Source organism: Bos indicus, chromosome 4 (genome assembly GCF_029378745.1).
Source record: "Bos indicus isolate NIAB-ARS_2022 breed Sahiwal x Tharparkar chromosome 4, NIAB-ARS_B.indTharparkar_mat_pri_1.0, whole genome shotgun sequence".
Taxonomy (NCBI): domain Eukaryota; kingdom Metazoa; phylum Chordata; class Mammalia; order Artiodactyla; family Bovidae; genus Bos; species Bos indicus.
Window position 1 is genome coordinate 67,347,380 of NC_091763.1, and position 21,180 is coordinate 67,368,559.

The 21,180-nt window shown below is 41.3% G+C and overlaps 1 protein-coding gene across 5 annotated transcripts in view; it reads left to right on the forward strand.

The window, feature by feature from the left end:
* Window positions 1–18,462: 18,462 nt before the first annotated feature.
* Window positions 18,463–21,180, forward strand: part of CPVL (carboxypeptidase vitellogenic like) — a 130,347-nt gene continuing 127,629 nt past the window's right edge. For 3 of the 5 annotated variants that reach the window (XM_070787900.1, XM_070787902.1, XM_070787903.1), the window contains exon 1: window positions 18,465–18,750. The gene's annotated coding sequence lies outside the window, so the exon portion shown is untranslated. Of the gene's footprint in view, window positions 18,751–21,180 lie in introns of all 5 variants that reach the window. The other 2 variants (XM_070787901.1, XM_019959441.2) reach the window with 2 other exon arrangements.

Genomic DNA, 21,180 nt, shown 5'->3' on the forward strand with positions numbered 1-21,180 from the left:
TAGCAAAGGGAATTAAGATAGCAGGAGATAAGTGCTATGGAAAATAAACAGAACAGGGTCAAAGGGGTCAGTAATCCTGGGGTGGGCACTATGAGAAGGGTTCAACAGGGTGGTCAAGGACATCTCACTGAGAAGGTGAGAACTGAGCAAATTCTCCAAGGAGGTGAAAGAGGGCCGAGAGAACTTGTGGGAAGACTGTGTTTAATGGACTTCCCTGGTGGCTCAGATGGTAAAGCGTCTGTCTACGATGTGAGAGACCTGGGTTCAACCCCAGGGTTGGGAAGATTCCCTGGAGAAGGAAATGGCAACCCACTCCAGTACTCTTGCCTTGAAAATCCCATGGACAGAGGAGCTTGGTGCAGGCTACTATCCATGGGGTTGCAAAGAGTCGGGCACAACTGAGCGACTTCACTTTCACTTTTCACTTTCACTCCATTTCTCCACTCTGCTGAGAGACTTTATTATTGGCACCTTCCCTGCCTCCAGCCTTCTAGAACTACGGGGTTCCCAAACCTTCCCTGAGAGATCTCAACTTGCCAGGGAAGTGAGCCACTGCTTCTCCTTGAAACAAAGTTGAGAAACTCTGTGTGTCCATCTCAATTTTGTGCACTGATGTGGATTTCATATCTTTTGCCATTTCACATTTAACACCAAAATACAGTGCTTGTGTTTAAGTAAAGATGAATTGCATTAATTTTATTGTTGCTTGTTATTATCACATTAATATGTCATTTCCAGTTAATGCTTGCTTGTAAGAACTGTAATCTGGACAACATCATGGGAGTGATTAGTCCTTGAAAAGCAAGCTGAATCAAATGTACTATATTTAAGATTTGGATAAATTATAAATTCTACCAAAATTTAGAAAACATTTGTGAAGCTATCATGATTCTACCCTGATATTCTCTAAGTGAGATTTTCCAGTTCAGTAGGAAAAAAGAACAGTCTTGTTTTGGAGTGAGTCTTACACTTTCCAGTTGTGTCACTATTTTTTAGGTAAACTCAATGGGCCTCAGGGTCCTTTTCTGTAAAACAAAGAGCTGAATTGGTTGATCTGTGTGATCCCTTCCAGCTCCCAAATCCTTTGACTCTAAATAATCGTTTCATCAAGCTATGCACAGATTCCACCTTCTGCTTCTTTTAAGGGGCTTCCCTGGTGGCTCAATGGTAAAGAATCCATATGCAATGCAGGAGACACAGAAGATGTGGGTTCCATACCTGGAGGAGGAAAATCCCCTGACAAAGGAAATGACAACCCCCTCCAATATTCTTGCCTAGAAAATTCCATGGACAGAGGAGCCTAGTGGGCCAGTCCATACAGTCTCAAAGAATAGGACCTGACTGAGCCTATATGCTTGCTTCTTTGAAGGAGACATTTATTTTGGTCAAAACTGCATTTTCAAAAGATTTGAATTTATAATTTCCAATTATCTTGCTTGCTTTCCAGACTGTTAGTCTTAAGGTAGCGATCATTAGCAGTTTGTTTATACATAATACAGATTAATTGCATATCACAACACCATGGGATTCAGGAGCAATTCAATGATAGTACATGATATGTTACAAAATAAAACCCATTTTAAATGCTCTACTTTTACGGTAAAGCATCTGTCTACAATGTGGGAGACCTGGGTTCGACCCCTGGGTCGGGAAGATCCCCTGGAGAAGGAAATGGCAATCCACTCCAGTATTATTGCCTGGAAAATCCCATGGACAGAGGAGCCTGGTAGGCTACAGTCCATGGAGTCGCCAAGAGTCGGACACGACTGAGCGATTAGGACTTAGGACTAGGATCTTTTAAAAGAATAGGTTTTTTTTTTTTTTAATTCCTTCTGATGCAGCCATCAACTCAGAGAGTCTTCAAACTCCACCATCCAAAGTGCATGCATCTAGAGAAATTCACCCTACATTCAGGACTAGTGGGCTCTGTGATTTCAGGGTGCTATAGAGATTTGGGAGCCAAATCCCAGTCTTACTCAAACAGCTGTGGATCCTGGAAAAATCATTTAACCTCTTCTCTGTTCGCTTTCCTCTTCCACAAGTTGAGGGAGCTGAAGGGGATAATACTTAAATCCGTCTCAGGTCTAAATTCTGTGATTGCTGAATAAATCACACTCCTGCTTACAGGAATCTGCAGCAGGTTCTTCTCACCTGCTCTGGAAGATGTCCTTACTCTCTGCAGCTCGGAAGAACAACACTCACAAATACTAAAGAGCCATCTAATGACTGTGTGTCTGTGTGTGTGTGTGCATGCGTGTTCAGTCGTGCCTGACTCTTTGAGACCCCATGGACTATATATAGCCTATCAGGCTTCTCTGTCTAAGGAATTTTCCAGGCAAGAATACTGGAGTGGGTTGCCATTTCCTTCACTAGGGGATCTTCCCTACCCAGGGATCAAACCCATGTCTCCTGCATTGGAAGGCAGATTCTTTCACTACTGCACCACCAGGGAAGCCCACTTAATTTCGGCAGCAAGATTTTGATTTCCTTTTATAGAACATTCCCTGGGGTAAAGTGTACTATCCTGTGGAGTAACAGCATAGGATATTTTGACTGCTGGAGGATATTTCATCTGGAAATCAGGCTTCAGTTACCTTCCTTTGATAGTTTTCACTTTCAGAACAAAGTGAAAACCCCCAAAGGGATGTTTATACTTAGAGTTTAAATCTATTGGAATACGAAAAGTATCTAAGAGTTAAGCATCTGTAAACATTTAAAACAAGGTGAAATCACAAACATTACTTCTAATAATCTCTTTTAAGTTTGAGTAGAAGCCAAAAGGAATGAACAAAACCCTGGGGAACACTTTGATGTTAAACTGTTAACTCAAATCATTTCTAATAACTCAAATTGTAACAGAGAGTTGGAGGAAATGCATAAATTGTCCGTACAAATACACAATTAACACTACATATAAGAAAGTGGATCATGTAGAAAAATCAGACTTTCTGCCTGAATTTTCATGATTTAGCTATCCCACCAGGCCTCTCTGATGGTTGAAACAGTAAAGAAACTGCCTGCAATGCAGGAGGCCCAGGTTTGATCCCTGGGTCAAGAAGATCCCCCAGAGAAGGGAATGGCTAAGCACTCCAGTATTCTTGCCTGGAGAATTCCACAAACAGAGGAGCCTGACAGGCTATAGTCATATCATAGTATATATTTAATCTTCTCAATAGCCCATAAAAGTAATAATTGTTTGCCCTATTACAAGATGGTGGAAACTAAGGTTCCCAACAGGTTATATGTATGCTGTAAACTGCTTTTCCTTCAAATTCCAAAGAACATTAAGATAGTCCTTGATCATAGTCATTCATTCATTCATTCAAATAGAAACTCCTATTTCTAACATATCCTGCTCTAAGGTAAGCATCCTCTAAACCCGCCCACTTCCCTTTTCTTACTCAGTTTTCACTGAATATGGGAACTCAGGGAAATGATTAGCTCTGTTGTGTATTTGCCTCCATTATCTGATTACCCCTCTATCTTGCCTTTTCCCAGGATAAATTATAAAATTTCCTTTCTGCTTCTCTTTGGAACCATTTTCCAAAAGACATCTTCTCTTTCAGAAGCAGAATTGCAAACGAGAAAGAGTAGTTTAGGAGGGAAACGTAAAACAAAAACATTACCACAGCGTTTTTCCATTAGCACCATGACATTTCTAATAATCTACACAGAAGGATTTTTTTTTTCAGCATCCTCCTAAGTGCCTCTTGAAAACCTCTGTGACATACACGATAGCTACTGACTAATTTGTTCTGGCAGAAAAATGAGTTCAGTGTTCCTGAAAATATGTTTCCTATCACTAGATCTTATTCAGGTCATTGAGTGGCTTTTCACTGGTAGAAGGGAGGAGAATTTACCTTTAATGAAATATTATTGAGAAGAGAGGGAAAAAATAACATTTTGACCTACTCCAACATTAGCAAAATGCAAATCATAGGCAATTTTCTGGGAGGTGGTATTTCAATAGTTTACATTTATGTGGTTCTGCATCACAGAACCACAAAATCTGAGTATTTTTTTTAAAGCAAGGTGAATGAAGGGTGGAAACAGACTGTGAATAAACAACTGTGAAAAACTAACTTTAAGCAGCTTTCAGCTTAGTGACTGAGATAATGCCATTTCTCTAGAGAAGTTCTAAATATAGACGAATAATGGAGAGCAGTTTACCACAAGCTGTGTAGCTCCCTAAATCAGCAGGGGCTGTGCATTAACTAGGGGAGGATTGTATAGTCCCCACAGCAATTTCAGATTGATTAAGGATGTACTAGAGACAGGTTTCAATGGGTGTGGTGGGGTGGGGGGAGGGGTGTCACGTCTCATTATTCCATTTTTTTTTTCTCTTCCTGTGCAGAGGTGTGGGTAGCCGCCATGTAAATTGTAGGTGTGGGTGATTAGGATGTTAAGTGGAAGAAAAGAGAGCTCTTCATTATTCTTCTTTTGGAAATAAAAAGGGATACAATTCAGCAATTATTTGCTTACAATTTGTCAGCACGGCTAGGATAGGCTAGGATACCGGCTTTCTTTCCGTACATGAGATTACTTCCTGCTGACACCAAGAGGGAGCAGGATGGACAAATGCGTGAAAAAGAAAATTAACCTCAAAGGGTAGCTTTTTTTTTGATGGTGGCGAGACGTTTTTTCTTGCGTTAAAATTAGATGTATTGGTGACTGGCAGCGACAGGATTTTAACACTGAGAATTCAGGGTACACAGATCCTCAGGTGCACAAAACAAGCGTTAGTTTTGAGAGACAGCTCAAACTACTTGGATATTGTCTTTAGCTATGCAGAACCGAAAAATCTGAACATTTAGCAGAATGCCTTGGGTAAAGTATGCCACGAAGTAATAGTCACTTCTATACTAATAAAAAGCTCCATGGTCAAAATCATATCAATAAATGCATGTTTAAGTAGAGTTTATAGACAGAGAAAAAATTCAAAGATTCTTTCCTAGATGACATTTTTAAGAAATGTCTTATTCTAAATGCCTCAGGGCAAAATTTCAACCCAAATGAAATAAAATGAGAAGTGGCCAGTTATTTAGCAAGATCATTGTCATTACACAGAATTGAACTTTTTTTTCAGTTAGAGCTTTATACATATTTTGGAGGTGGCTGATACACCTCCACTGATACTGATACACTACACTGCACTGATACTGATACAGTGGCTTACATTTATAATTTTCTAATTAAAATATATCCTTCATATCAATTTTAGAGAAGTAACAAGCTTAATCCATGGCATTTAATCGTTTGGGTTTGTTTTGACATTTTTAGAACATGAAACCTAATACAGAGATGTGATTACTTTGCAAAAGATTTGCGAGGAAGGTGACATGCCACATGAGATTTTACAGAGGGAAATGGACTAGTGTGGTAGGGTAAGGGAAAGAAAAGATCTCGATGTCAATTCTAAGCACATGCATGATTTTCAAAGCGCCTCTCTCTGAAGTCTAGGAATAACCTTTTATGTAAACTTTCCTCCATTTTATCACACTTCACTGTTCTACCCTGTCCCTTCTTAGATTTAAGAGGAAAAAACAAGGTTAAATGTACAAGTAACTTTGCTAACCAACAACCAAAGGCTGAATGCTTGATCCACTCAGTAGGAGCGCGTGTGGGCTCCTCTGGACCCATCACCTCATGGCTTCTTGCCTGACGCTCAGACCCTGACAGGATGCCCTAATGCTGTCTCAACACAAACAGAGGGTATTTAAGAAGTGTCCTCTCCAGCCGCTCTGTACCTTATAAGAAATTTACCACAAAGAAGAGACTAATACATCTAATTTTAACACAAGAAAAAAACATTACACAAATATCAAGAAAAAAAAGAAGTCAACTGGTCCCCTCCAGCCAGACTAACTTTCTGGTCCCAGATAAGGGATGGCTGTGCGCTGGTGACTTTGCCAAAGGGACAGGATTTAGAAGTAGGAAGTAGAGCAGGTGAAATAAATAATCCAATTATTTATTTAAGCTTCAGAATGGAGGCTACTAGACATAGATGTGAAAAGACAGTATCAGATAGGCCTCAATTTGAATCTTGATTCTGACACTTGACCTTGGAAGAATTATTAGAATCAAGAATATGATACCTAACTTTTAAGGTTAGTGTGAGGTCTAAATGAGATAATGTGGGTGATATATTAAGCATGGTTTTTGACTGATAGTAAGGGCTCAATATCATTTGTTTTTTTTTTTAGGGTTCAACACCTTTTTTTGTTTTTGTTTTATTTTGCAATACCTTTTAATATTCAAGGACCAGAGGGTCTTTGTCTTCCCTTCTAGCTTTGAAAAGAGATTTTTTTTTTTTTTTGATAATTGCTTTTTTTATTTAGGCTGTTAAAATGTTTTCTCCGAAATGGTATAAACCAAGTTTAAACGATAATAATAGTGCTTTATATGTTGGTCAGATGTGCACTGATTGGTCACACCTGGAGTATAAGAAATGCCCTATGTCTTTATATTGTTGGAAAAGAATCCAGTTTGAGCTCACCCTTGCTGAATTTGAAGAGATGTCCAAAAATGACTGGTTTATAGGGACGGGGAAAAGGGATGGGGAATCTCTCTTTACCCTCCTCCCACTTAGATCCTAGAACATGCTAGCGGCTATTCCTTGTATATAGAAGGGAAAGGATTGGAATATATAGAATATAGAATCCGCCGGATTCAGTCTCTCTGGCCCTTGTTCTGTCGGTTACTCGGTAAAGCTGACTGGTGCCCCTTCTTCATGTGTCAACATCCTGCCTCAGACAGATTACAGAGATGCCCCAGGGCAGCCCTCACCACGGAACACAGTCACATTCTCAGAGGCTCCCAGCACTCCTTGTTGGGTTTAGCCTGCACTGGCATCCATGCTGCCATTCTTTCACCTGATCAGTTACACCTACAGAGGTTCTGCAACTGAGAAACCCACTACGCTGATGTAATAGCCAGATAAACCAGGCTATGATGGCCCCAAATATTAGTAACTTGAGTCAACAAAGGTTTATTTCTTTCTAAGCCCAAAGTACGGATGGAGGTCCAAGTATCGTATGTCTAAGTATTTAAAACTTGTCAACCAAAGTAACAAATGAAATACGTTCTATCCTCTGGTATGGCTGTTAGCATAACCAACACCATCTTGGGCTTGTTCAGTTCCTCCTGTCCTTCTACTAACCATACCTAGGCCTATACTGCAGAGAAGGCAATGGCACCCCACTCCAGTACTCTTGCCTGGAGAATCCCATGGATGGAGGAGCCTGGTAGGCTGCAGTCCATGGGGTCATGAAGAGTTGGACACGACTGCAGCGACTTAGCAGCAGCAGCAGCAGCAGGCCTATACTGTGTAGTAAATCTCTTCTCTATTGTCAAGGGTTTTGCCCTTAAAAGATAGTTTTTAGTGTTAATTAGTTGTAGGTGGCCTCTATGCTCTGTTAGTCCCCAAACAATGATACTGACACATTTCTGGCACCCACAAAACTAGTCACCTGTCATAGGTCAGATACAGTTGTGACACAGGAATACACTCCTTGTCTCTGAGCACGTACCCTCATACCCTAGTTTCAGTTCAGTTCAGTCGCTCAGTCATGTCTGATTCTTTGCAACTCCATGGACTGCAGCACGCCAGGCCTCCCTGTCCATCACCAACTCCTGGAGTCTACTCAAACTCATATCCATTGAGTTGGTGGTACCATCCAACTCATCCTCTGTCGTCTCCTTCTCCTCCTGCCCTCAATCTTTCCCAGCATCAGGGTCTTTTCAAATGAGTCAGCTCTTGGCTTCAGGTGGCCAAAGTATTGGAGTTTCAGCTTCAACATCAATCCTTTCAATGAACACTCAGGACTGATCTCCTTTAGGATGGACTGGTTGGATCTCCTTGCAGTCCAAGTGACTCTCAAGAGTCTTCTCCAACACCACAGTTTAAACGCATTAATTCTTCGGCACTCAGCTTTATTTATAGTTCAACTCTCACATCCATACATGACTACTGGAAAGACCATAGCCTTGACTAGATGGACCTTTGTTGGCAAAGTAATGTCTCTGCTTTTTAATATGCTGTCTAAGTTGGTCATAACTTTTCTTCCAAGGAGTAAGCATCTTTTTATTTCATGGCTGCAGTCACCATCTGCAGTGATTTTGGAGCCTCCAAAATAGTCTGCCACTGTTACCACTGTTTTTCCATCTATTTGCCATGAAGTGATGGGACCAGATGCCATGGTCTTTGTTTTCTGAATGTTGAGCTTTAAGCCAACTTTTTCACTCTCCTCTTTCACTTTCATCAACAGGCTCTTCAGTTTTTCACTTTCTGCCATAAGGGTGGTGTCATCTGCATATCTGAGGTTATTGATGTTTCTCCCAGCAATCTTGATTCCGGCTTGTGCTTCTTCCAGCCCAGGGTTTCTCATGATGTACTCTGCATATAAGTTAAATAAGCAGGGTGACAATATACGGCCTTGACATTCTCCTTTTCCTACTTGGAACCAGTCTGTTGTCCCACGTCCAGTTCTAACTGTTGCGTCCTGACCTACATACAGGTTTCTCAAGAGGCAGGTCAGGTGGTCTGGTATTCCTATTTCTTTCAGAATTTTCCACAGTTTATTGTTATCCACACAGTCAGAGGCTTTGGCAGAGTCAATAAAGCAGAAATAGATGTTTTTCTGGAACTCTTTTGCTTTTTCCATGATCCAGCAGATGTTGGCAACTTGACTGCTCATTCCTCTTCCTTTTCTAAAACCAGCTTGAACATCTGGAAGTTCACAGTTCACGTATTGCTGAAGCCTGGCTTGAAGAATTTTGAGCATTACTTTACTAGCATGTGAGATGAGTGAAATTGTGTGGTAGTTTGAGCATTCATTGGTATTGCCTTTCTTTAGGATTGGAATGAAAACTGACCTTTTCCAATCCTGTGGCCACTGCTGAGTTTTCCAAATTTGCTGGCATATTGAGTGCAGCACTTTCACAGCATCGTCTTTTAGGATTTGAAATATCTCAACTGGAATTCCATCACCTCCACTAGCTTTGTTCATAGTGACGCTTCCTAAGGCCCACTTGACTTCACATTCCAGGATGTCTGGTTCTAGGTGAGTGATCACACCACCTTGATTATCTGGGTCGCGAAAATCTTTTTTGTATAGTTCTTCTGTGTATTTTTGCCACCTCTTCTTAATATCTACTGCTTCTGTTAGGTCCATACCATTTCTGTCCTTTATCGAGCCCAACTTTGCATGAAATGTTCCCTTGGTATCTCTAACTTTCTTGAAGAGATCTCTAGTCTTTCCTGTTCTATTGTTTTCCTCTATTTCTTTGCATTGATCGCTGAGGAAGGCTTTCTTATCTCTCCTTGCTATTCTTTGGAACTCTGCATTCAGATGTTTATATCTTTCCTTTTCTCCTTTGCTTTGCACTTCTCTTCTTTTCACAGCTATTTGTAAGGCCTCCTCAGACAACCATTTGGCTTTTTTGCATTTCTTTTTCTTGGGGATGGTCTTGCTCCCTGTCTCCTATACAGTGTTACAAACCTCCCACCATAGTTCATCAGGCACTCTGACTATCAGATCTAATCCCTCGAATCTATTTGTCACTTCCACTGTATAATCGTAAGGGATTTGAGTTAGGTTATACCTGAATGGTCTAGTGGTTTTCCCTACTTTCTTCAAGTCTGAATTTGGCAATAAGAAGTTCATGATCTGAGCCACAGTCAGCTCCCGGTCTTGTTTTTGCTGACTGTATAGAGCTTCTTCAGCTTTGGCTGCAAAGAATATAATCAATCTGTTTTCGGTGTTGACCATCTGGTGATGTCCATGTGTAGAGTCTTCTCTTGTGTTGTTGGAAGAGGGTGTTTGCTATGACCAGTGCGTTCTCTTGGCACAACTCTATTAACCTTTGTCCTGCTTCATTCTGTACTCCAAGGCCAAATATCCTAGTTTAAGTATAGAAATGTCCCAAAGGCCCCTTAGCTGCACGGAGAATTACAGTACAATCCGGGATACTGCTGTCTGTCTAGTTCCACTCTGTATGTAATTCATGCTATAATAAATTGATCCATTGACTATGTGCAACTGCCTACCTTGTTTTTCCGTCTCAAGATACTTTCTTAGTTCAGTGATGGGTACTTTTTGTTCCCTCTGATTTCAGATATTTTTTATCTTGAGAAATATAACTTTACCTGTAAAACGAGACTTTAATTTAGAGTTCTGAGATGCCTTTCTTACAGTTCTGTGTTAGAACTTGGTAGTAAACAGCATGATAGCCTTTTAGCCTGTCCAGCTCCTTGACACCTTATCTTATACTTGTACGATCTGTAAGTGCTCTTTGACACTTCCCAAAGGGAGCATAAAACCAGAAAAGATTAGCATGCAGACTTTGGAATCAGACTTGTAGACTTTGGGCAAGGAATTCTGAGAGCCCTGTTCTCTAAACCACGGAGGTGAATTTGCAAACATGGAATCCATAAAGAATGAAGAGTGACTATATTTTGATGTGTTTATTTGTGTCCAGAATTTCCTGAGAGAAATGAACAACTGGGTACACAGAAAGAGGCAAGGTGGGGTATTAACTCTTCTGACCATTCTGGTGCAGAGAAGCCCAGATTTTAATAATATAGTGTTGAGTTCTTTCGAGAAGGAGAAGGAATCACTTTTTTTCATTTTTGCTGACAGATCTCTCTGTGGGTGGAGGATGACCAGTTAAGCCCAGGCAGTTTACATCACACGGGTGATCACCGTGCCATCCGTGACATGCACTGCACAGTTAATTAGCCCAGTGCATTCTTACTCCTTAGTTCACCCAGTCATCCATTACCCCCCTCTGGGGTAAGCACAGTAGTGAGGGCAGAAGGTGTCCATGAGCTGTTACAATAGCCGCTTTCAGATGAGGAAACCAGGGTTGAGAGAAAGGCTATAATATCACTTAATTCCTGAAATTCCTGGAAGTCTTCAAGAGGTTATAGAACCAGAAAGGTAGAGAGTCACTTTGCTAGGTCATCTCTGCATTGAATCATGCAATTAATCATAGGCACAATCTTTTGTTAGTAAGGAGAGGCTGAACAAATCACTATTGATAATAAAGGAAAATAAAAGAAAACCTGAATAAAAGAAAAAGAGGCGACACCACATGCCATTTCACTGACTTGATTTCTTTGATCTCTGATTATCATTTGTAAAATTTGCCTTCAGCAATGAATGACTTGCTTGCTATGGGTCAGGCATTGCACATACTAGCTCTATGTGCAAGTTAGTAAATCCTCAAATCAGCCCTGTAGGGCTCTCCTCTTTCTATATATGAGAAAGTGAGGGCTTAGGGAGGTTAATTAACACAGCAAAGGTCACGCTGCTAATAAGCAGCTGAGCTGGGATTCAAATCCCCATCCATCTTCTCTATAAGCCAGGCTGTGCCCTTAATCAGATATTTTAGTGATCATACTGGCAGGTTCATCATAATATCAATATATACCTTGCAGGGCTGGCGTGCAAATTAAAGAGATGATATATATGAAAAGTGTTCAGCAAACCATGAGTCCTTGCAAAGCTTCGCTGTGATTATTTCTCAAGTTTTACACAGAGCCAGCTCTGCTGTCCTTAGTGGCCAAATCTATATTAATCCCATAATTCATCCTTAATCCACCAAAGTCTTGTTTGGCTGGCTTTCTCTATAACCGAAGGGATGTTGAAAATATGCCTTTTGTAAGGAAGATTTAACACCTGCTGCCAAAAGGAGCTGGATCATCAGAGGAGAATAGGTTCACTTACAAAAGATATAGATTAATTTGGATATTATTTCCCCACATAACCCAGGCACAAGGAGGCAGGCAATCCAGGGAGGGATAATTGTGCTGAGAGTGGAAGCGCTTATTATAAATAATTACCATGTAATTATCCTCAGGTTCCCTGAGTCTGTAGTATGTTGCTGTTTTTAGGAGGTGGCCCTTCCTTACTAACTGTAAGGAGACTGTTTCCATCAATTTATCAGGGCATGCATTTGTGCCTTACAGCTGGGTCATCACCACTTGGGCCTACTTCTCAAAGCTGATGGCAGAACAGGTACTGTATCCATTCTGCTCTCCTCTCCTCATAGCACAATGACTTTTTTTTTTTTTTTTGCAAGTGTGTGAATGTGACACATCTGACTTCTTTTCTGAAGCAACATGTTTATAGAGCAAGTTAATATCAAACCAGTCAATCCTAAAGGAAATCAACCCTGAATATTCATTGGAAGGGCGGATGTTGAAGCTGAAGCTCCAATACTTTGGCCACCTGATGCAAAGAGCCAACTCACTGATGTTGGGAAAGATTCAGGGCAAGAGGACAAGAGGGCAACAGAGGATGAAATGGTTGGATGGCATCATCGATTCAAAGCACATGAGTTTGAGCAAACTCTGGGAGATAGTGAAGGACAGGGAAGCCTGATGTGCTGCAGTTCATGGGGTCGCAAAGAGTTGGACACAACTGAGCAACTGAACAACAACAGCAATACAATGGGTAGACTGTGATGTTCCTGTTTCTGATGCTGCCTCCGAGCTGTGTTCTCAAGCCATGAGGCTCCATAGAAGATACATAACAATACTTAAAAGGAGCAATGGCAGAAGTCATGACAAGTGAAGGGAAAGACACAGCCACTTCCAACAGGGACATGGCTCTGTACAAGGCTAATTCCTCTGATTTTCCTTCTAGGTCTGCATTATCTTGGTAGCAGCAGCTACAAATGTGAAAGCCAAGATGACTGGAATTGTATTTATCTGCTTCAGTTGAGGAAATGAACTATTCTGTGTCTTCTTAGTTGGAAAGTAAGACTGCAAAGCTCTGGTCACAGATCAGTGAGGGACATGCTTTTCTATGTGTCCAGATACAGTGGGAGACACTGGGCGAGAAGACACAACTCAGTGTCTAGGGTGAGTCAAAGCATGACAGTCACAGGCCTGGAATCTCACAGACTGAATCTCACAGAGTGTCATCATCACTACTGCTATAGCTACGGTTTCTTGGGCCCATTCTATATGACAAGTACCTTATGGACACTCTCTCATTTCACCCTCTTAACAACACTGTGAGATAGCTAATATTATTATTTACCATGAAGGAAAGAAAAAGCTGAGATTAAATAACTTGGTTGAGGTCACCAGATGGCAGGTTCTAGATTTGAACCAGGGTCCAACTCATGCTCTCAACCACCAGGGTTAACAAACCAGAACCTCCCCTAGGATGTGCAGGTACAGAGAACACAGGGCTCAGGGGAACCCTGAAGTCATCTGGACCAATCAACTGGCCAATTTAAAGCTGCTCTCAGAAAAGCCAATCAGAGAGACTTCCCTCTGGATTGTGCTAAAAGGTACTGAATTGTGTCTTCTCCCCCAGTGTCTTCCACTGAATCTGGATGCATAGAAAAGCATTTCCCTCATGGTGGTACAGTAGCTAAAACTCCATGCTCCCAATGCATGGGGTCCAGGTTCAATCCCTGATCAGAGAACTATATCTCACATGCTGAAACTAAGAGTTTGCATGCTGCAGCTAAGACTAAACATCCCAAGTGCTGCAACCAAGACCTGGCAGAGCCAAATAAATATATATTACAAAAAAAAAAAAGAAAAGAAAAGTAAATCAGAGAAGAAGCCTTAACCAATCTTTCTACAAAGCCACTCTTTTGCCCATCTTTGAGAACTCTTGATACAAGGAATGGGTTAAAAATATTATTTCTAGCAGTTTGATCCTCCTCTGCATGTCATATATTTTGATTTTTTCAGCTGTTAAGTTGATTACATGAATGGTCATTTGGAAAGAAATGTAAAGAAATACTCTTTAAAATACTAGAAATATTTAACCAGCTATGCCAAAATAAGCCAGTCAGTGAATAGTATAGAAAAGGAATACATTTGTCCTTAAAGAAAGAAATGCACCAATTCTCTCCCATTTAATTGCTGATTTTGCCCGTGCAGTATGGATGCAAGCACAGCCTAAAGACGATCTCCTCCATTGAAATGTGGTTTCCAAACAGAATTTGCTCATGGGTTCACTAAATGGGTCATTTCGGAAGCCACAGATCACTGGAGAATTATTATTTCATGAAAATGTATAGATTCATCCTTTTTGCCCATCCCATGGTGAGCCATCCCCAAATCCTCTCAATGTACCCAAGTATCTTTCCAAGTTGTATCCTCCTTTCCACAGGGACTGTAGTGGGTTGACTAATGCCCCCCACCTTAAAATTCATATCCACCCAGAATCTCAGAATGTGACCTTATTTGGAAATAGGGTCTCTGTAGATAGAACGGGCTTCCCTCGTGGCTGAGTAAAGAATCCACCTGCCAATGCAGGAGACTCAGGTTCAATCCCTGGGCTGGGAAAATCCCCTGGAGGAGGAAATGGCCCCACTGCAGTATTCTTGCCCAGAAAATCCCATGGGCAGAGGAGCCTGGTGGGCTACAGTCCATGGGGTCACAAAAGAGTTGGACACGCCTTAGCAATTAAGTAGACGGAACAAGTTAAGACGATGTCATATTGGATTACAATGGGTCCTAAATCCCATGACTTGTATCTGCATAGAAAGAAGAGAAGATATGAGACACACAGAGAAAAAACCACGCAAACGTGGAGCAGAGATTGGAGTGATGCAGTTACGGGAAGAAATTCGAGGGACTTCTGGGAGCTGGAGAAGGAAAGGAAGGATCCTCCCCCAGAGTTTCAGGAGAAAGCTGACCTCCCAACATCTTGATTTTAGACCTCTCCAGAAATGTGAAAGAATAAATTTCTGTTGTTTTAAAGCACCCAGTTTGTGGTCATTTATTACAGAAGTTCCCCTCATCTTTTGCAGGGGATTATTTTTAGTGAATTAATAGCAAGGAAGAATTGGAAGCAACCCAAATGACCAAATGTTGGAAAATGGTTGATTAAATCATAGTATACTCATGTAATTGAACATTATGTAGCCATTAATATATTTTTGAATTAATAGTGTGTGAAAATAATTGGGATATAATATGCTAACTGCTACAGAAGAACACGTATCTCCGTATGATTCCAATTTTGTTTTAAACATATGTTTGTACAGATAAAAATTAGACAAAAATATATCATTTGGTTATCTCTAGGGAGTCACAATGGGATTTTTATCTGATCTTTTAATACAGCCTCATAGTTGTATAAGGATCATGTATTACACTTATGATAAAAAAAATAAGCAATACAGCTTACTTGAAAAATTCAGAAGACTTCCAATTCAGTGGCTTTCAATCTATTTTGACCACATCTTCTAGTAAAAAATATAATTTGCATTATGACTACAATAGGCTGAATAATGCCACTCCTTCCAAAGACGTTTGAATCCTAACTTCCAGAACCTGTGAATGTCACTGTTGGAAAAAGAAAAAAAAAATATTCATTCTAGGTTCTTCTGATTGGTAAGAATTAACCTGACATAAGACAGATTAATAGGAGAAAGTCAAATTTAATTATGTACAGAGGTCCCATAAGAAAAATGAGGTGAACAGACGAGTTAGGTAATTTAAGAGTTACATGCCATCAGAGAGAAGGAGAAGGGAGTAGGAATTTGGGATCTCAAAACAAGGAAAGGAAATTCACAAGGAGATGAAAACAAATGTTTGGTAAACAAATGTTTGCTATGCAAATGTTTGGTCTTAAGGCCCTACTCAGTTTCCATACCACCCCTAACCTGTATTCTTTGTATATATTTCTGGCGATGGTGCTCTTCCTGGATCAGGTCCCTGATCTAAATTCTTTTAAGCAGGTTAAGGAAGAGTTTTTTTTTTTAAAAGACCTCCTGAGTCTTCTGCTTCTTAAAGACAATCAACCTAAAATAATCCTCATGCCAAAGAAACACAATTTAGGGTGGCAAATCTGGCTTCCTTACAGTTTTGCCTTTGAAACTTCCTCAAGAAGTTTCACAGTCCAAAAGTTCAGTTTGTAGACTGTTCTATCTCGCTGAACCAGTTTCTTAGTCCTGACAATAGGTCACTTCAGTTAAACCCACTTCAGGAGATGCTGATTTAGGTGGGCTCCCCAGACTTACAGTGCAAGCAATCAGGTATTTAAAAAGAGGCACCTCTATGTAAACAGCTCTCCCTGAGTCACCAGATGGAGGTGCAGATCATCAAGGAGTTTGAATCTGGTCTTTCAGGTCACGACAAAGTCATATTTGTCAAGGTAGGAAGGTTGAATCTATTTTATTTAATAGTTTGTTAAGGGTGGTCTGATCTTGGTCTTAAACGAAGAATTTTTTTCCCACCAATGAAATTTTTCTCCAGAAAAAGATAAGTGTGTAGAATTTAGTTCCTTACATAGTGTCAGTTCAATTCAGTCATTCAGTTGTGTCTGACTCTTTGAGACCCAATGGACTGCAGCATGCCAGGCCTCCCTGTCCATCACCAACTCCCGGAATTTACATAAACTCATGTCTATTGAGTCAGTGATGCCATCCAACCATCTCATCCTCTGTAATCCCCTTCTCTTCCCACCCTCAATCTTTCCCAGCATCAGGGTCTTTTCCAATGAGTCAGCTGTTCACATCAGGTGGCCAAAGTACTGGAGTTTCAGCTTCAACATCAGTCCTTTCAATGAACACCCAGGACTGATCTCCTTTAGGATGGACTGGTTGGATTTCCTTGCAGTCCAAGGGACTCGCAAGAGTCTTCTCCAACACCACAGTTCGAAAGCATAAGATGGCAGACAGTGATGGCCTCAGTACATACTCTGGTACATTACATTTAGTGCCCACCACAACCCAATAAAATAAGTACTTATGAGAAAACCGAGACTCAGTGACATTAAGAAATTTGTTCCAGATCTGAAAGTTAAGGCTACAGTTACCCTTAGTTGCATAACAAACTCCCCCAAACTGAAGTGACTTAAAATAACAGTGAATTTTTTCCCGATTGGTGGGCTGGCTGGGCTGTTTCACTGCTGACGCATGCAGCTGCATTCTTGCTGAGGGTGGGCTGAGCTGGAAGGTCCTAGTGGCTTCTCTCACCAAGCTCCCAGTTGGTGCTTTTGTCCCTGAAATGGCTCAGTTCTCCTGCACCTGACCTCTCACTCTATAGGAGCCATACCAGCTTCTGGTCATGGTGGTCCCAAGGAGGCTGTCTAAGAGTAGAAACTGCAAGGCCTTTTGATCCTAGGAAGGAACCAGCACTTGCCCACATTCTAATGGTCAAAACAGGTGCCAAAGCCAGTTCTGATTCAAGGGGAGGGAAGAGATATTTCACCTCTTGATGGGAGGAATGGCTAATTCACCTTGCAAAGGAGCATGGTGACCTTGTTTTGGCCATCTTTAAAAACAATGGATCAGAGTTCGTAGCTCTAGAGCAGAGCGAGGATTCAAAGTCAGGTGGCTTGGCTAAGATGCTTTCATAATTGCCATTTCTGATGGGACATGTGGGGGACATGGGAATGATGACACTCCTGTATTTTTTCTTATCTCTGTGCTTCTACAATCTCCTTATCTTTTTCAGATCTTTTTAGTCTTAAGAAAACAAAATTCAACTGAGTAGATTTAAAGATCTAATTGGCTTTATTAAAGGATTCATGAACTGGGCAGCATCCCATCTAACAAAAAGAAAGGAGTCTCAAAAAGCTGCAGAAAAGCAAAAGTTCTTAAAGGCACAGGAAGGGAGGAACAGGAAGTCATAAATGAAAAAAATGAATTATTTCAGGCAAGGTCACCTACTTTGGGGGGACAAAAGAGTCTACCAGGCCAATTATCTCACTGGCACTGACCAGGGAATTCCAGACTGATTGGTTGAGATTATGTTAAAAGGGAGGCAAGGTTGGACTTGCAACTAGGTTAGGTATTAGGTCTTGGTTTGGTGACACGAGCTTAGCACAAGTGACACCATGGTGGGTCTGTTGTTTCTTTTTCTTAAACAAGCCTCTGTTTTTCCCCCAGTGTCCGGCTCAGTGGCCTGAACCTAATGGTTGTTAAAACTACCTACTCAGGTAGGCCCCTTAAAAGAGATGGCCCTGAATGGGCTACTTAACCTCTCCAAGTCTGTTTCTTGAGTGCAAAGTGGGGACAGTTATAACACAGGGTACATCCAGTTGCTCTAATACTCTGATGCAGTATGCAGTACTGCAGAGAATGCACTTGACACAGTGCTGGTTCTCAGTGGGCCCCCAACATTAGTGCTACTACCATGTGGAATAACTATCTAGGAATGTATGTTGGGCATTTAAACAGGGGGAGTAAAATACCACTCTGCTTCCAGATGCAAACAACAGATTTGCAAGCACCAGCTTGGGGAAATTTTTTCAAAATACTGTGGAAATTCTAAGATAGCAGCTTCAAAAAGGTGGGAGAGAAAATAAAAACCCACAAACAAAGGAACAAACAAATCAAATGGAGCTGCACCGCACGGTCAATCTTCCTCGGTTCATTGTTAATATCTCACGCTGAGATTGTTGGCTTCTTTCAGGATGGAAAAACTCTGATGGGGCGCGGGCAAGTCGTGGGCAGAAATGGGTGGGGACGTACCTCTGGCCCCTTAGGTCTGGGTCACGTGGGTCTCCTCCTCCTGAGACGGGTACTCAAAGTCTCGCGGTCTGCAGGACACTCGGGACTGCGAGGGGCGAGGGAGAAGGCCGCCTTACTTCTTCCGGACTCGGGAACCCTGAGAGAGGGTTCTGCGTGCACTCTGAAGCCGGGAGGAGCGCAGTCTGCCCTGCCTAAGTGCGCGGCTCCGCGGGGATCGCTAGTCCCGGGACTCACAGGCTCCGGGAGGGCAGTCTCATCAGCCTTTGGCATCGAAAAGGAAGAAATCTCGATGTGGTAAGATGGGGTCGGGAGATCTTGGCTGGCTCGTAGTTTCCAAGTTGGATAATTCTGCTTTGAGTGCGCTCAGCGGGGAACACGCTCCCCGAAGGCTCCTGATATTAATGCAATTTGAAGACACCGCCCCTGGGCTTCTTCCAAGCCATGGGCGCTTCAGGGAAGCTCAAAGCTGTGGGGTCCTCAGTCATTCTCAGTAAGAGGGGTGGGAGGGACACGCCTTCCTCCTTCAACAAGTCTCTTTGGGATGTTTTGATTTCATGCATCTTATGGAAGAAAGTGGAAAATGCCTTCGATTAGTGCGGGTCCCACCAAAGGAGACTTGGCTTGAGCGAAGGAAGGAAGGCACACGAAAAGGCTATTTTTCCTGGAATATAGAACTAGGAGGAAACCATGGACATGGGGCAGGTGGAAAGAGCTCCCTGCCAAGTGGATATGGTCCTTGCAGGGGAATTCATAGGAGCCAGGGGAACATGTAAGATGTGTGTGAAATGGAAACATCCAGTGCCTTTTAGATCCCCTTGATGTCCTGGGAAAAAAAGTACTTTGGCACATGTATGGATTTGAATCCTAGCATTGCCTTTGGCTAAGTGGTGACCTTGAGCAAATTATTTACGCTTACTGAGCTTCTGTCTCTCCATTTGAAAGATACTTGTCCTTTCCACATCCCCTTAAATGTGCAATGAAAACTTTTTACTTTTTTTTTTTTGTTGTTGTTGTTTGTGGGATGAGTAAGAACAGAGATTTAAGGAGGAAAAAAAAATCCAGTGGGACTTTGATTAACTTGAAAAAATACTTTTAAGAAAGTTGTTCAAAATAGGGATTGGAACACTTTTGGGAAAGTAACTGCACTTGCTTTGTTAGCATATGAGTAAGTCTGAAAAGTTGCCAAAACCCTTTAGCTGATTAGGCTTTCTATATTTGTACTCCAGGCTAATCTAAGTCCAGTGGAAACCCTTTATACTGTAATGCAAGTGTTCTTAGTAAGAAGCAGTCTTATTCTTCTTTTACAGGAGTTGGTTCTTTGGGATGGGCATAAGTGGCTCCACAATATATGTGAATCCCATTTATAAACTAATTTACAGTGAAGTTCTACTAGGCTTAATTTATAGCCTGAGAAATAAGTGAGCTTTGACTGACAGGCAGTTCAAATGACTTAGAAGAGTGTTAAGGGAAGTCCCCTGGATTTATCAGTTCACTCCCCTTGAGGGGGTTGGGGAACAAGATGCAAACACCATGATAGTATTTGGTTAATGACTTTTTGTTTTGGAAAATGTTTGATTTGTTGGAGGGGAAAATTGTGTTGAATATTACCCTGGTGTGCGTGGAATTAAGACAGCAAGAGAGGAAGAACTTAGTTACTGCCCCAGATAACATCAGACACCCCTATATCTTTCTCCAAATATCCAAGTTGAATAGGTACTGACCCAATCTTAATAGGAAGTATAGTTCATTTTAAAGAGTAAACATGTTTATTTAACATTCCCAGGGGTTTAATGAGGTGGGATTTTCAGGGACTGAACTAAGAAGATTTTAAAAGAACTGAAGTAGGGAAGTGTGTGAAAGTGTTGCGTCTGACTCTTTGCGACCGTATGGACTGTGGTCCCCCAGGCTCCTCTGTCCATAGAATTCTCCAAGCAAGAATAAAGCTATGCATAATTAGAAAGATGCCTCTAGAAGAACAAATCATTAATATCTATATTGATTTGGGAGAGGGGTAAGCTGTACGAGGACTAAGAGCTATACTTTGTTGGTCAAAATCAGTAATAGAGTTTGAATTTTCATGCTATGCAGTTGCAAGTTCACAGATTTAAGCAACAGACTTGAGTTCACAGGAAAGTGATCAGGTGCTTTCTTCATAAAACCTATGCTGCTGAGTATAACCGAACCAAAACCAGAGTATTGAGATTCCTCTCTCTTGGAAATATTGCAGGTACTGCCTTGAATGAAACCACATGCTCTACTTTTACTGCTTTAACCTAGAATCTGAGAGCAAGATGGGGGTGGGAGGAATAACTCACTATGTCCTTAGATGCATTAAGCTGAAAAAGCAAATTCTTAGCATCACATCTTTCCAGTATCCTTACGTCTTACCTTCTAACTTTTTCTCGTGTTCTGATTCTAGTTAGTGGCAGTCTTTAAATTGCTAGTCTTGTTTACTGGCCAAAATAATTATTTAGGCATCCCAGGGCTAGCTTTTCCTCCTTTCCCTCTTGGAGCTCCATATTTTGTTACTTATCTGTTAGAAAGACCCTTTGGCATATCTTCTTGTACCTGTATGGTTATCTGGAGAGGAGAACCCAGCTCCCAAGAGATTCATTCCTTCATCTTATATGGACTAATATTTTTCCCAATGTCTGCTTATGAAAGTTTTCAAACATTCAGAAAGGCTGAGAGAATTTTACAGTGTATTGTATACTCCCACCTAGA